Below are 14,441 nucleotides of genomic sequence, written 5' to 3'. Positions count from 1 at the left end.
TTAAAACTTCAAAAGGATTTTTACGAGATACCTTAATCGAAGTTTTCTTTCTAGCTTCCTATTTTGACTACAAGTGTTGGTATACGATCGGAAACTGAAATCTATTAATACCTAGGGTTTATGATTAATAACTCTTGAATGGTTTTACATCATAAGAGAAAACCTTAGAATAGACAAGAGATGAAAAACTTAGATTACAAGTTGTATAATCAATCACGAAGATTAAATCCAACTTGGATTTGTGATCCCCAATACAAAGACTTTTGTCTCACTCTTGTTCACGAAGAACAGAAGACATGGAAAACAACCTTATGAAGCTTACACCAAATTTTCCAAAGGGGATAAAAACCGTGTAAACTCATGAACCCTTTGTTTATAATGAATAAGTTAGCTTAAAATCTAAGTTAGGGTTTTGACTATTTTCCTTTTTCAAGACTCTTCTAAATATGTGAGTCTTTCCTAAGTTACAACTCTTGTAAAAATAATTAAATAAATAATTAATTAGAAAATATTGTATTTATGTGAATAAATCACATTTTAACTTAAGCAGGAATTAAAAGTTATCACAAACACTTTAATATGGTAATCAAATATGTTTGGATTAATAGCCATCTTGCCTAGATAAGGAAATATCACCAATTTGACCAAAAATGCCTTTTAGTCACGTAATTAGGCCCAAGTCCGTGAACCATTACAAACAGTCCATGGATGGTTTCCTACTAACGAACTGTAACAATTACAACAACACTTATTATTGTTAGTTTAATAAATCACTCATAACTTCATCGTTATAACTCGGAATTGAGTGATTCTTGGCTCGTTGAATTCTTAAGCTCATTAACTATAACATGAGATCCTCTATAGGGATAAAGGTTATTATCACCAAATTCATGAATCAAATAACCTCAACTATATATACATAAATGTACATTTACCGTCATAGGAATTGTTCCATAGAGTGAGCATTTATCTCGATAGATTAGAAAGGTATAATTGAACAAGAATCCAAATCAACTACATAACTTTGTTGATGAAGTACTTTTTGATGTCTTCTTGTAGTCTTCAATCTTCATCCTTTAAGGATAGCTTCGATTCAACTTCTTAGACTTAATCTAGTCCGAAACTATCTTTAGTATGCTAAATCAAGAATGCATTTTAGCAACTAAAATTGACAACTAACTTGACATACCAATGCTAGTGGGTTCAACCGAGCAATGCTCTAACAATCTCCCTCTTTGTCAATTTTAGTGACAAACCATTTTACATATGGATTGTACTTGTTAAAAGCATTACAGCTCCAAAATCCTACATGCTTGATTTCCTTGGTTCCTCAACTCTACGTGTATTCATCTTGTACTTGTTGAAGAACCATCATAGTATTACTACACAGATGTTTGAGGGTGAAAATGATTTCTGCTGATTTTGGAAATTTCGGGTGTGTGGTTGAGAAACGAGTTTAAACCCTAAACAATGTACTACAAGGGAGTCCTTTAGATTCGAGATATCAATCTGTACAAATCCGGCCTAAACCAAGAAATGGCCGTTCCAGACTTGCTTCGGTCACAAAGTGAAGGAGAAAGGTTGGTTTTGGGGAGGGAAGCGAAGATAGTGTTGAGACCAGAATAATTGATTCTAGAAGAGTAGTTGTTTCACGAATTGTATAAGAAAGTGGGAAGCTAACAGATGGAAATCTAGCAAATATTTTCCGAGTGTTGTATCCTCCTGACCTGAACTTGTTGTTCGGTGGAAATAGGTAAGACCTATTTATACAAGTCGAAGTGAAACGTACTCTGGTCTCGTAAGAAATGGAAAACGGATGAGTAAATGGGAGGAGGTGGTAACCGGTAACGCCTGGAATTGATGTTCCATAAAAGAAAGTGTTTCACCATTACTCCTTGTATTTACTAACCGCCCCATCCTTATGACACTGTCTTATAACGGGCGTAGTGTACGCCGCACGCTGTAACAATATTGTTCAATTCTTGAACAATATTAGAAAGGTGGAATTCCGACCATGCCACATGTGCCAACGGTTAAGATTTGCATCTAAGATGGAAGGGTGGTCGTTGATCATCGCACACCTTCGTTAGTGCAAACCCTAGCTGTAGGCGTACCTTTTCATGAACTTGTAAAAATATTGTTCTTTTGTGTTGGTATGAATCCTAGCCGTAAATATGATTTGCGTGAACTTGTAGTAACATTTAGGCGTGAATACCGTAGTAATGTTGGTGCATACCCTGGCTGTAGGCGTACCTTTTCATGAACTCGTAAAAATATTGTTCTTTTGTATTGGTATGAATCCTAGCCGTAAATATTCTTTGCGTGAGCTTGTAGTAAAATTTAGGCGTGAATACCGTAGTAATGTTGGTCGTCTCAATTATTGTACAAAGTAGGCATGCATGATCTAGTAATTGTCATTCCCTTCCTGTGAAAAACTAGCTCCTAAGGTTTCCTCCCTTTTCCTGGTGTGGCCGTGTGTATGGTTCCCAGGGTGGGGCGCGCCTCCTCGTCCGGGCGCAAATTTCCTGCTGCAGGGTCCGACCTTGGCATGAGGTGGTGATACAGGGTCTGTCAGTCCCCATTTCTTTGCTCATGCGCATTATGACTTTGCAACAAATTGTTTTGCGTCTAGGATGGATCTCCTGTGTCTGATAAAATAATTTCCATGCACTTTCCGTAATAATTTCTCTTCATATTGTTCCATTGTAGTTATTTCGAAGGTGAAAGTAGCGTGAGAGAATTCTGTTAGGATGTCATTTGAGAAAAGTTTTGTCGTACCGAAAGATGTTGGGAATTACAAGCCAAACATATACGATGATTTCTTTACAACATCCTCCACAATTAGGAAAAATCATCCCAAGTATGTGTCGATTCTTCTGACTGGTCCGAAAAGTAAAAGAGAGGACCGGTCAGTTCGGCCTGGAGGTGTAATAAGGTTTTGTCTCCAGAGGAAAGAGTATTTTGCTTCTCCCATTGACTTTAAAATCTGTGTGAGTCCGTTGCGTCCCTTTGAGAAATGGATGTGATTCATGATGAGCCAGGAATGTGTAAAAGCCAGTTTGACCAAGGTGCAGATTATTGATGCTGTCGCGGCTTCCGTAGTGCTTCAAATTAGGAAAGATATTCCAGGCTTGGTTGCTTTTATTTCCATATGGTGTCCGGACACTCACACGGCCATATGCAGGTGGGGTGAAATGACTATCTCTTCAGAGAGCGTGGCCGTCTTGCTGAACCTTCCCGTAATAGGAAACCTCGATGTCAAGTTGTCTGTAGATGAAAAAGAAATGCGCGCCGCTCTGGTTGAGAAATCAAAAGGATTCGTTCGGAAAGAAAACGAGACGAGGTGATTCTATGGCTGGTGGGTGTCTCAATGGTTTCCTGATGATTTGGAGCCAAATTAGAAAAATAGTACACTTCATGTCGCAGCGTTCTTGGCTCTTTGGTTATCCAGAGATAATTTCGATGACGGCTCTGGTAAGAAGGAGATAAGACAGGAACTTATCAAGTTTGCCATAAAATTGGAAAAAGGTGCCGTTATCCCTATTGGCGGCTTGTTGCTTGGTTCTCTGTACACACACTTGGATCATCTGGTCGCGGACATGTGTGCTTCAAATGGCTACATGAAAGTGGATTCATATATTCATGCCGCCTTTCTCCAAGCGTGGCTGTGGGAGCACTTCGAAAGGTATGCTCCAAAACCGTTGGCCGTACTTCCCGAATCTTTGGATGGTTCTAGGATACTGCGCTGGTCGAATAGGCGCCCAAAGATTGGTTCGAACCTAGTTTGATTCCTTGACAACTCGCACACGGTCAATTTTCGTCCATGGGCTCTGGTGCATGCGTCCATAACTCAGATCAATACCTTTGCTCCTGCTCGGAGCATGTCTTTGTCTTCTGATAAAGAGGATATGAGTGTTGGAGAGATGGTGTTCATGCGAAGCTGCACGCACGGTCATGTGCCGTCTTTCTTTCGAGGATCTTGCAAAGAAGTTTCTTACAATATCGATAGAGCGGCTCGGGATATGGGTTTTGACCAAGGGGTCCCACTCGTTCGTCAGCCAGTTGTTCCATAAGTTTCCAACTATTCTCGATGCTAGTGTTCTTGTGTCGGGTAAAAGTCTCCCTTTTCCGTTCGCGGAACGAAATCCATCAACAACCTCCAAATATAACATATTTTGGCAGGATGAGTTTCTCGCTATCGATGGATTCGTGAATGATGTGGTAGAAAACCGTCGCGGTAAGCCTTCTCCTGCGGTTTTAGCAAAGCACCCACTGCTGAGGGATCCTTCTTCGACCAAGCGAAAATATGTTAGCCCGAATGTAGACAGTCCTCAAGTGAAGGAGAGAAGGTCTAAAAGTCGTGCAGACGGTTCCCAGTCAGATTCGACAGCCCTACGGACGTTCAGTTCATCTAATATGCGGGTACGTATGCTTTTCTTCTTGATTTTAGTTGGATCGCGTATATCCTTGTTTCTTATCTGACTATCCGTCTTTGTATCTTTCCCAGGGTCTCAGCAGCGTGAACACCTTTACCAAACTTGCAAGTAGTCAGAAAACGTCGTTTCTCGAGACGGAGGGTGGCGGTACTAAGCCTATCCATGGTGATGGGGAACCCGAGAAGTATGAAAGTTCAGAGTCCAGTGATGGCGACAGTAGTTCTTCCGACAGTAGTGTTGAATCTTTCTGTAGTCGGTCTGAAAGCGAATCAGTGAGTCTCCCGCATGTTTTTTCTCTTTTCCTCTCTTCCTTTCTCTTTGGAAAATATCTATTCCGTGATATCATAGGGGGAAGACGTTTTTGAAGATGGCCCTGAGACGGAGACTGGCGGAGATACAACTTTGTCTCCAACTGTGACAGCCGTACCGGTCGACCTTGAAATGGATGTTGATCGAGATGAAAACGTCGTTGTGACTCATACAATGGAGAGTATTCCAGTGGACGCAGGTGCAATTGTCGTTAGGAATCCTTTGCCGGTTGCTGATGCAGTCGCGGGTGCCACTTTCAACCCTCCATATCTGGTTCCTCAGCCGAATCATGAGTTGATCGGGGGATTTAGCGTGCCATCCAAACACGCGGCGCTATACACCAGGATATGGGAAAGCTACGGACATATCGCCACGACCAAGAAAATTACTAGTCGATTTGCGTTGGTTAAGCGTGTGGAGGAAACTTTGTCTTCGATTGACGACATGTGCAATATGACTGGTAATACTGTTTCTGAGGATGTAGTCTCGAGCTGGAGGTTCCATCGTGACACGTGTGTAAACTTCGAGTTCAACGTCCCTTGGTTCGTTGAAGGTTTCTCTGAGGTTGAAAAGTTTCCCTGCGGATATGGTGAAGAAGCAGGAAGCGGAAGTCAAAAAGTTTTCCAAGAAGCTGAAGTTGAAGAGGGCGGATCTCCAAAGCATGAAAGAGGATTTTGGAAAGAAGAGCAAGTCATTGTTGAAAAACTTTCCTTGAACGCATTTCTGTCTTCTGAACTTCTTATTTTAGGTTTTTTTTTTTTGAAAGGAAAATGAAACGCCTAGTTTACAGTTTTGATTTCCTTGATTTTTGGTTTGAAAGACAAATGTTACCTTGAGGGTTTTGGATTATTATTTGGAATGAACTGTTTTTAGAATAACGATGCTTTTTTGTTATGATTGCGAATGGTGCAAACATCCCAGGAAAGCCACTGAATCATGAGCATTGCTTGTCGACAGAGAGCATGAGATGAAACATAACATGGCTATTGGTTTCATCATTCCCGTGAAAACCTGAAGTAGTAAACCACGTATTTTTTCTAGGCAAGACTTACTCGGTTTTTGGATCTTCTGGTGAAAAAGGAATCTCCCGGATGTAAGACCGAGTTTTGTGCGAAACATCATCGTGACTGTGGAAAGTCCCCATTCATTCCTTGTCATGTTTCCGATCCATGGGCGGATCGTTTGCTTCTAACCCCTCGGAAGTCCCCAGTCGTCCCTTGTCGTGTCACGACTGATAATCGAGCCGCATAGTAGTTGAGTCGTCGATTCCTGAACGGATCATTTGATTATACTGTCTTGACGTCTGGGTCGAGGTATGAGATCGAGGATTTAAAATTGACATCGTGAACTAAAGATCAACCTTCCACTATGGTCGCCAATTGTTTGAGGGTGAAAACGATTTCTGCTGATTTTGGTAATTTCGGGTGTGTGGGTGAGAAACGAGTTTAAACCCTAAACAATGTACTGTAATGGAGTACTTTAGATTCGAGAGATCAATCTGTATAAATCCGGCCTAAACCAATAAATGTCCGTTCCAGATTTGCTTCGGTCACAAAGTGAAGGAGAAGGATTGGTTTTGGGGAGGGAAGCGAAGAGAGTGTTGAGACCAGAATAGTTGATTCTGGAAGAGTAGTTGTTTCAAGACTTTTATCAGAAAGTGGGAAGCTAACAGATGGAAAGCTAGCAAATATTTTCTGAGCGTTGTATCCTCCTGACCTGAACTTGTTGTTCGGTGGAAATAGGTAAGACCTATTTATACAAGTCGAAGTGAAACGTACTCTGGTCTCGTAAGAAATGGAAAACGGATGAGTAAATGGGAGGAGGTGGTAACCGATAACACCTGGAATTGATGTTCCATAAAAGAAAGCGTTTCACCATTGCTCCATGTATTTACTAACCGCCTCATCCTTATGACAATGTCTTATAACGGGCATAGTGTATGCCGCATGCTGTAAACCGCCAAACAAATACCCAATGAGCATCCCCCAGTTTGTGACATGTGTTGATGTCTCGAGTGTTTTTGTGGAAAACATGTAGCATGTTGTTGTTGGGAAAGTTGAGCTTAGGATACTTGCCAGCTCGGTGGTGACCTTCGACGGTCGAGATTTTGCATCTTGAGAGGAAAGGTAACCGTTGATTATTGCAACCCTTCGTTTGTTAGCCAGTGGCATGAAAGCATGGCCGGTACGGCTTTAATATGGCCTAGTTTAGGCGCGGTCAAAAGTTAGGGTTTTGGCTTTGGTTGGGCGCGACCAAACTAGGGCTTGGCGTCGGGCCAAAGGTTCCCATGCGTTAGCTGGTAACTGGTAGGTTGGAAAACCAACAATAAAATACTGCAAGTGCACAGTGTCTAACTGGTAGACAATGGCAAGTACAAGTCGTTCCCACAAGGAGTGTGAAATACTCTGCCAACTAATACCAAGACCAAATAATCAAATACATAATGTTTAATGAGTTTTCAGAAATTCGAACAAAATGAAAAAATAAATAATTTTAATAATAAACAAAATGAGAGCGGGTTATTAGGATTTTCGGTTTCTACCAATTAGTTATTCAAACTCTACTAATCGTTAAAAATATATTTCATGCATTTTCAAGTATTGTTTCTCGGCTGTAATTTTCTTCGCTTCATAGGTAGTGATTCTAAAGTATTACCTATCAATTCTAAAGCATATCACGACCAAAGCACGAAATATCAATTGAGAAGCATAAATAATCAAGAAAATCACATGAGAAATTAAATACCAAGCAATATGAAAAAAATTATTAATCAATCAAATCGATATTAAGCATATAAATGTAGAGTTTACGTAATCAAATTGGTTTTCACTTAAACCCTAACAATCAATTTAGCTATACATGGATTTCTTAAAAAAATTACAAATAAATCAAAATAAAATTTCTAGCTAATCAGAAACGGAATCAAAAAAAAAACTTCAAACCCTAGCCTTCACGGCTCTGCAGCCGCATCCCCCTCTTTTCATTTTGAAACAACACATAGATACAGCCCACAGATGAATTCAAGTCGTCGCATATTACCTCCCAATAGAAGTCTGCCACATGTCATGAAATACAATCCGCCCAATAATATTGTGTCGCGTGTCATAATATGACGAAACATTGTAAAGGATCAGCGAATCTCCACTTTCAATAGTATATGAAACCACCAAGGAAATGAATTAATTTCATTTAAAAAGCATGATATTTTCTTGCATGTGTTGGGCCCACCTTAACTGTATTTGCACAAATGACGTCATTTGGTCTCAAACATTCCTTCAGACTCTTTATATATATATATAGAAAGAGAACTTATGTAAGGACAAGATATGTTAATCTTTCCTTTTTCTTCATTTGCACTTCGTTTGCACGTGGTCATGGAGGTGATGTTCTTCCATTCTTATGCTAACAATAATAAAGTCACACTTGACCAATTCTTAGGTGACATTAGTGTGCTGACGTCGACTCGCTTCACCATGCATTAATTGAAGAGAAAATTAAAACTTGTCTGCCCATTGTGACCTCGGCTGTGAAATAATTCTATGCTGCTGATATATATGGAGATACCATGCCAACATAATAAGTGCTGCTGATATATAGAAATACCAGGCCAACATAATAAGTGCTGCTGATATATAAAAATAACAGGCCAGCATAATAAGTGCTGCTGATATATAGAAATACCAGGCCAGCATAATAAGTGCTGCTGATATATAAAAATACCAGGCCAACATATTTGATCATTGTGGTTGCTGATACATGGAAATACTAGGCCAACCCCATTTCATCATTGTGGTTGCTGATACATGGAAATACCAGGCCAACCACATTTCATCATTGTGATTGCTGATATATGGAAATACCAGGCCAACCACATTTCATCATTGTGGTTGCTGATACATGGAAATACCAGGCCAACCACATTTTATAATTTTCGTCTGAAACGCCATTAAGTCTCACATTTTGCTTTTTATTCGCTGGATGATCGAATTCACTTGTACTTTCTCCAAAAGAATTAACATAGTATTAGCAACTAAAATATTATATCCTACCTGATATAAATGTGGGTATAAAATGTAGCATTTACATGCTTATCAACACCCCCACACTTATATTTTGCTAGTCCTCGAGCAACACAGAGATATTATGCAATAGATTTTTTTTTTTTGAAGAAAAATCCTAACAAAAGCGCTACTCCCCCACACTTCAACATTACATTGTCCTCAATGTAATTGAGTCATCCAACGTAGAAATTAAGGTGGGAAATTTTAAAATACATATGCAAAAACTAAAGAACTAAAAATAAAAGATAGAGTGCAAGGAACAAATCTGATGGGTTGACTCCCATGAAGCAATATGTATTTGTTTCCCGACTTGCTAGTAGCACGTTCTCCAAAAAATATGGGGTTGGTACCCCAAGGTAAGCTGCGAATTATATATATAAAGCCTGAAGAGTTGGGCATCAACCCAACTAATCTGATTAGTTGAAAACATGAACCTACAATAAGAAAGATTAGTACCCAGAGAGATAAAATTGAATTCAATCTTATTTAAAGCATAATTCGAACCTTGAATATGAAGTAAATCAGGTTCGTAGATGATTACTAAAGATTGTCTAAAAAAATTGAACTTATTGTACTCCTCCTAAATCCGGTTCTAAGTTAGCGGAAATAACTTCCACGACTGATATTTTTTTTTAAATTCACTCGTTGAGCAAGGCCTCAATGGAGCAATAATATCACGATTTTTACCCATTATCATCTAATACGGTTTCATTATGAATATCATCAAGGACGAAAAATTCAGAACTTAATGGCTTATTGGGTCAAGGTAGGAGCATTCTCGACTGATTGAACTAGTCGAGATTCGGACAGAACTAGAGTTCTAGTTTGGGCTTCCATTTATTAGTGTCTACCAGTGGTTTTGGATCTAATAAGGCATAACCTTCACAAATAACACTATCATCAACAAAATCATACCCAAAATGAGCTAAGCAAACCTCTAATAATGGATCTTCCAAGTGGCTTCTTTGCAAATGTTTTGCGCGAGTGCATACTTTCTTTTCGCCTGCCACTTCAACTAAGTACCTAAAAATCAAACAAAATGCGTAAAAAGAGCAAAAGAAATCTAAAAGAAAATAAAATAAAAATAAAATTATATAAAAAAATTAAAAATAAGCTATATACGCTGAGATCAACTAGTGAGTATTTGCTTACCCTACTCCCCGGCAGCGGCGCCAAAATTTGGTAGGTTGAGAACCTAAAATAAAATACTGCAAGTGCACAATGTCTAAATGTCTAACCAGTAGACAATGGCAAGTACAGGTCGTTCCCACAAGGAGTGTGAAATACTCTACCCAACTAATACAAGACCCAAATAATCAAGTAGATAATGTTTTAATTGAGTTTTTCAGAAATTCGAAACAAAAATGGAAACAATACAAAGTTTAATAATAAACAAAATGGAGAGCGGTGTTTTATTAAAGATTTTCGGTTTCCACCAATTAATTATCCAAACTCTACTAATCGTTAAAAATATATTCCATGCATTTTCAAGTATTGTTTCTTCGCTGGCTGTAATTTTCTTCGCTTCATAGATAGTGATTCTAAAGCATTACCTATCAAGTCTAAAGTATATCACGTCGAGGGATTCAACCAAAGTACTAAATATCAATTGAGAAGCATAAGTAATCAAGAAAATCACATGAGCAATAAATACCAAGCAATATGAAGAAATTTTTTTTTAATCAATCAAATCATTATTAAGCATATAAATGTAGAGTTACGTAATCAAATTGGTTTCCACTTAAACCCTAACAATCAATTTAGCTAGACATGGCTTTCTTAAAGAAACTACAAATAAGTCAAAATAAAATTTCTAGCTAATCAAAACGGAATCAAAAACAAAACTTCAAAAAACCCTAGCTTCACGGCGCTGGCGCCGCAACCCCCCTCTTTTCATTTTAATTTTGAAACAAATAAATATATAGCCACAGATGAATTCAAGTCGTCGCACATTCACATCCCAATAGAAGTTGCCTGCCTATGTCATGAAAATACAATCCGCCCAATAATGTTGTGCCGCGTGTCATAATATGACGAAACATTGTAAAGGATCAGCGTATCTCCACTTTCAATAGTATATGAAAACCACTAAGGAAATGAATTAATTTTATTTAAAAGCAGATATTTTTGCATGTGCTGGGCCCACCTTAACTGTATTTGCACAAATGACGTCATTTGGTCTCAAACATTCCATCAGACTCTTTATATATATATATATAAAGAGAACTTATGTAAGGACAAGATATGTTAATCTTTCTTTTTCTCATTTGCACTTCGTTTGCACGTGGTCATGGAGGTGATATTCTTCCATTCTTATGCTAACAATAAAAAGTCACACTTGACCAATTCTTAGGTGACTTAGTGTGCTGACGTCGACTGCTTCACCATGCATTAATTGAAGAGAAAATTAAAACTTGTCTGCCCATTGTGACCTCGGCTGTGAAATAATTCTATGCTGCTGATATATATGGAGATACCAGGCCAACATAATAAGTGCTGCTGATATATAGAAAACCAGGCCAACATAATAAGTGCTGCTGATATATAAAAATACAGGCCAGTATAATAAGTGCTGCTGATATATAGAAATACCAGGCCAGCATAATAAGTGCTGCTGATATAAAAACCAGGCCAACATATTTGATCATTGTGGTTGCTGATACATGGAAATACTAGGCCAACCCCATTTCATCATTGTGGTTGCTGATACATGGAAATACCAGGCCAACCACATTTCATCATTGTGATTGCTGATATATGGAAATACCAGGCCAACCACATTTCATCATTGTGGTTGCTGATACATGGAAATACCAGGCCAACCACATTTTATAATTTTCGTCTGAAACGCCATTAAGTCTCACATTTTGCTTTTTATTCTTCGCTGGATGATCGAATTCACTTGTACTTTCTCCAAAAGCATTAACATAGTATTAGCAACTAAAATATTATATCCTACTGATATAAATGTGGGTATAAAATGTAGCATTTACATGCTTATCAACACCCCCACACTTATATTTTGCTAGTCCTCGAGCAACACAGAGATATTATGCAATAGATTTTTTTTTTGAAGAAAAATCCTAACAAAAGCGCTCCCTCCCCCACACTTCAACATTACATTTGTCCTCAATGTAATTGAGTCATCCAACGTAGAAATTAAGGTGGGAAATTTTAAAATACATATGCAAAAACTAAAGAACTAAAATAAAAGATAGAGTGCAAGGAACAAATCTGATGGGTTGACTCCATGAAGCAAAATATTTGTTTCCCGACTTGCTAGTAGACGTTCTCAAACAATGTGGGGTTGGTACCCCAAGGTAAGCTGAATTATATATAAAAGCCTGAAGAGTTGGGCATCAACCCAACTAATCTGATTAGTTGAAAACATGAACCTACAATAAGAAAGATTAGTACCCAAGAGATAAAACTGAATTCAATCTTATTTAAAGCATAATTCGAACCTTGAATATGAAGTAAATCAGTTTCGTAGATGATTACTAAAGATTTCTAAAAAATTGAACAGTTATTGTACTCCCTAAATCTGGTTCTAAGTTAGCGGAAATAACTTCCACGACTGATATTTTTTCAAATTCACTCGTTGAACAGGCCTCAATGGAGCAATAATATCACGATTCTTAGACCCATTATCATCTAATACGGTTTCATTATTAATATCATCAAGACGAAAAAATTCAGAACTTAATGGCTTATGGGTCAAGGTAGGAGCATTCTCGACTGATTGAACTAGTCGAGATTCGGACAGAACTAGAGGTTCTAGTTTGGGCTTCCATTTATTAGTGTCTACCAGTGGTGTGGAGTCTAATAAGGCATTAACTTCACAATAAAATAACACTATCATCAACAAAATCATACCCAAAATGAGCTAAGCAAACCTCTAATGGATCTTCCAAGTGGCTCTTGCAAATGTTTTGCGAGTGCATACTTTCTTTTCGCCTGCACTTCAAACTAAAGTACCTAAAAAATCAAACAAAATGCGTAAAAAGAGCAAAAAGAAATCTAAAAGAAAAATAAAAATAAAAATAAATTATATAAAAAAATTAAAAATAAGCTATATACGCTGAGATCAACTAGTGAGTATTTTGCTACCACTCCCCGGCAGCGGCGCCAAAAATTTGGTAGGTTGGGAACCTAAAATAAAATACTGCAAGTGCACAATGTCGTCTAACCAGTAGACAATGGCAAGTACAGGTCGTTCCCACAAGGAGTGTGAAATACTCTACCAACTAATACCAAGACCAAATAATCAAGTAGATAATGTTTAATGAGTTTTCAGAAATTCGAAACAAAATGAAACAATAATAAGTTTAATAATAAACAAAATGAGAGCGGGTTATTAGGATTTTCGGTTTCCACCAATTAATTATCCAAACTCTACTAATCGTTAAAAATATTCCATGCATTTTCAAGTATTGTTTCTCGGCTGTAATTTTCTTCGCTTCATAGATAGTGATTCTAAAGCATTACCTATCAAGTCTAAAGCATATCACGTCGAGGGATTCAACCAAAGTACTAAATATCAATTGAGAAGCATAAGTAATCAAGAAAATCACATGAGCAATTAAATACCAAGCAATATGAAGAAATTTTTTTAATCAATCAAATCATTATTAAGCATATAAATGTAGAGTTTACGTAATCAAATTGGTTTCCACTTAAACCCTAACAATCAATTTAGCTAGACATGGCTTTCTTAAAGAAACTACAAATAAGTCAAAATAAAATTTCTAGCTAATCAGAAACGGAATCAAAAACAAAACTTCAAACCCTAGCCTTCACGGCTCTGCAGCCGCAACCCCCTCTTTTCATTTTGAAACAACAAATAATATAGCCACAGATGAATTCAAGTCGTCGCACATCACATCCCAATAGAAGTCTGCCATATGTCATGAAATACAATCCGCCCAATAATGTTGTGCCGCGTGTCATAATATGACGAAACATTGTAAAGGATCAGCGTATCTCCACTTTCAATAGTATATGAAACCACTAAGGAAATGAATTAATTTTATTTAAAAAGCATGATATTTTCTTGCATGTGCTGGGCCCACCTTAACTGTATTTGCACAAATGACGTCATTTGGTCTCAAACATTCCTTCAGACTCTTTATATATATATAAAGAGAACTTATGTAAGGACAAGATATGTAATCTTTCCTTTTTCTTCATTTGCACTTCGTTTGCACGTGGTCATGGAGGTGATATTCTTCCATTCTTATGCTAACAATAATAAAGTCACACTTGACCAATTCTTAGGTGACATTAGTGTGCTGACGTCGACTCGCTTCACCATGCATTAATTGAAGAGAAAATTAAAACTTGTCTGCCCATTGTGACCTCGGCTGCTGTGATAATTCTATGCATGCTGCTGATATATATGGAGATACCAGGCCAACATAATAAGTGCTGCTGATATATAGAAATACCAGGCCAGCATAATAAGTGCTGCTGATATATAAAAATACCAGGCCAACATATTTGATATGATCATTGGGTTGCTGATACATGAAATACCAGGCCAACCCCATTTCATCATTGTGGTTGCTGATACATGGAAATACCAGGCCAACCACATTTCATCATTGTGATTGCTGATATATGGAAATACCAGGCC

The sequence above is a fragment of the Papaver somniferum genome, chromosome 8, assembly GCF_003573695.1.
Source record: "Papaver somniferum cultivar HN1 chromosome 8, ASM357369v1, whole genome shotgun sequence".
In the NCBI taxonomy this organism is placed as follows: domain Eukaryota; kingdom Viridiplantae; phylum Streptophyta; class Magnoliopsida; order Ranunculales; family Papaveraceae; genus Papaver; species Papaver somniferum.
Note: the sequence above shows the minus strand (reverse complement) of the source record.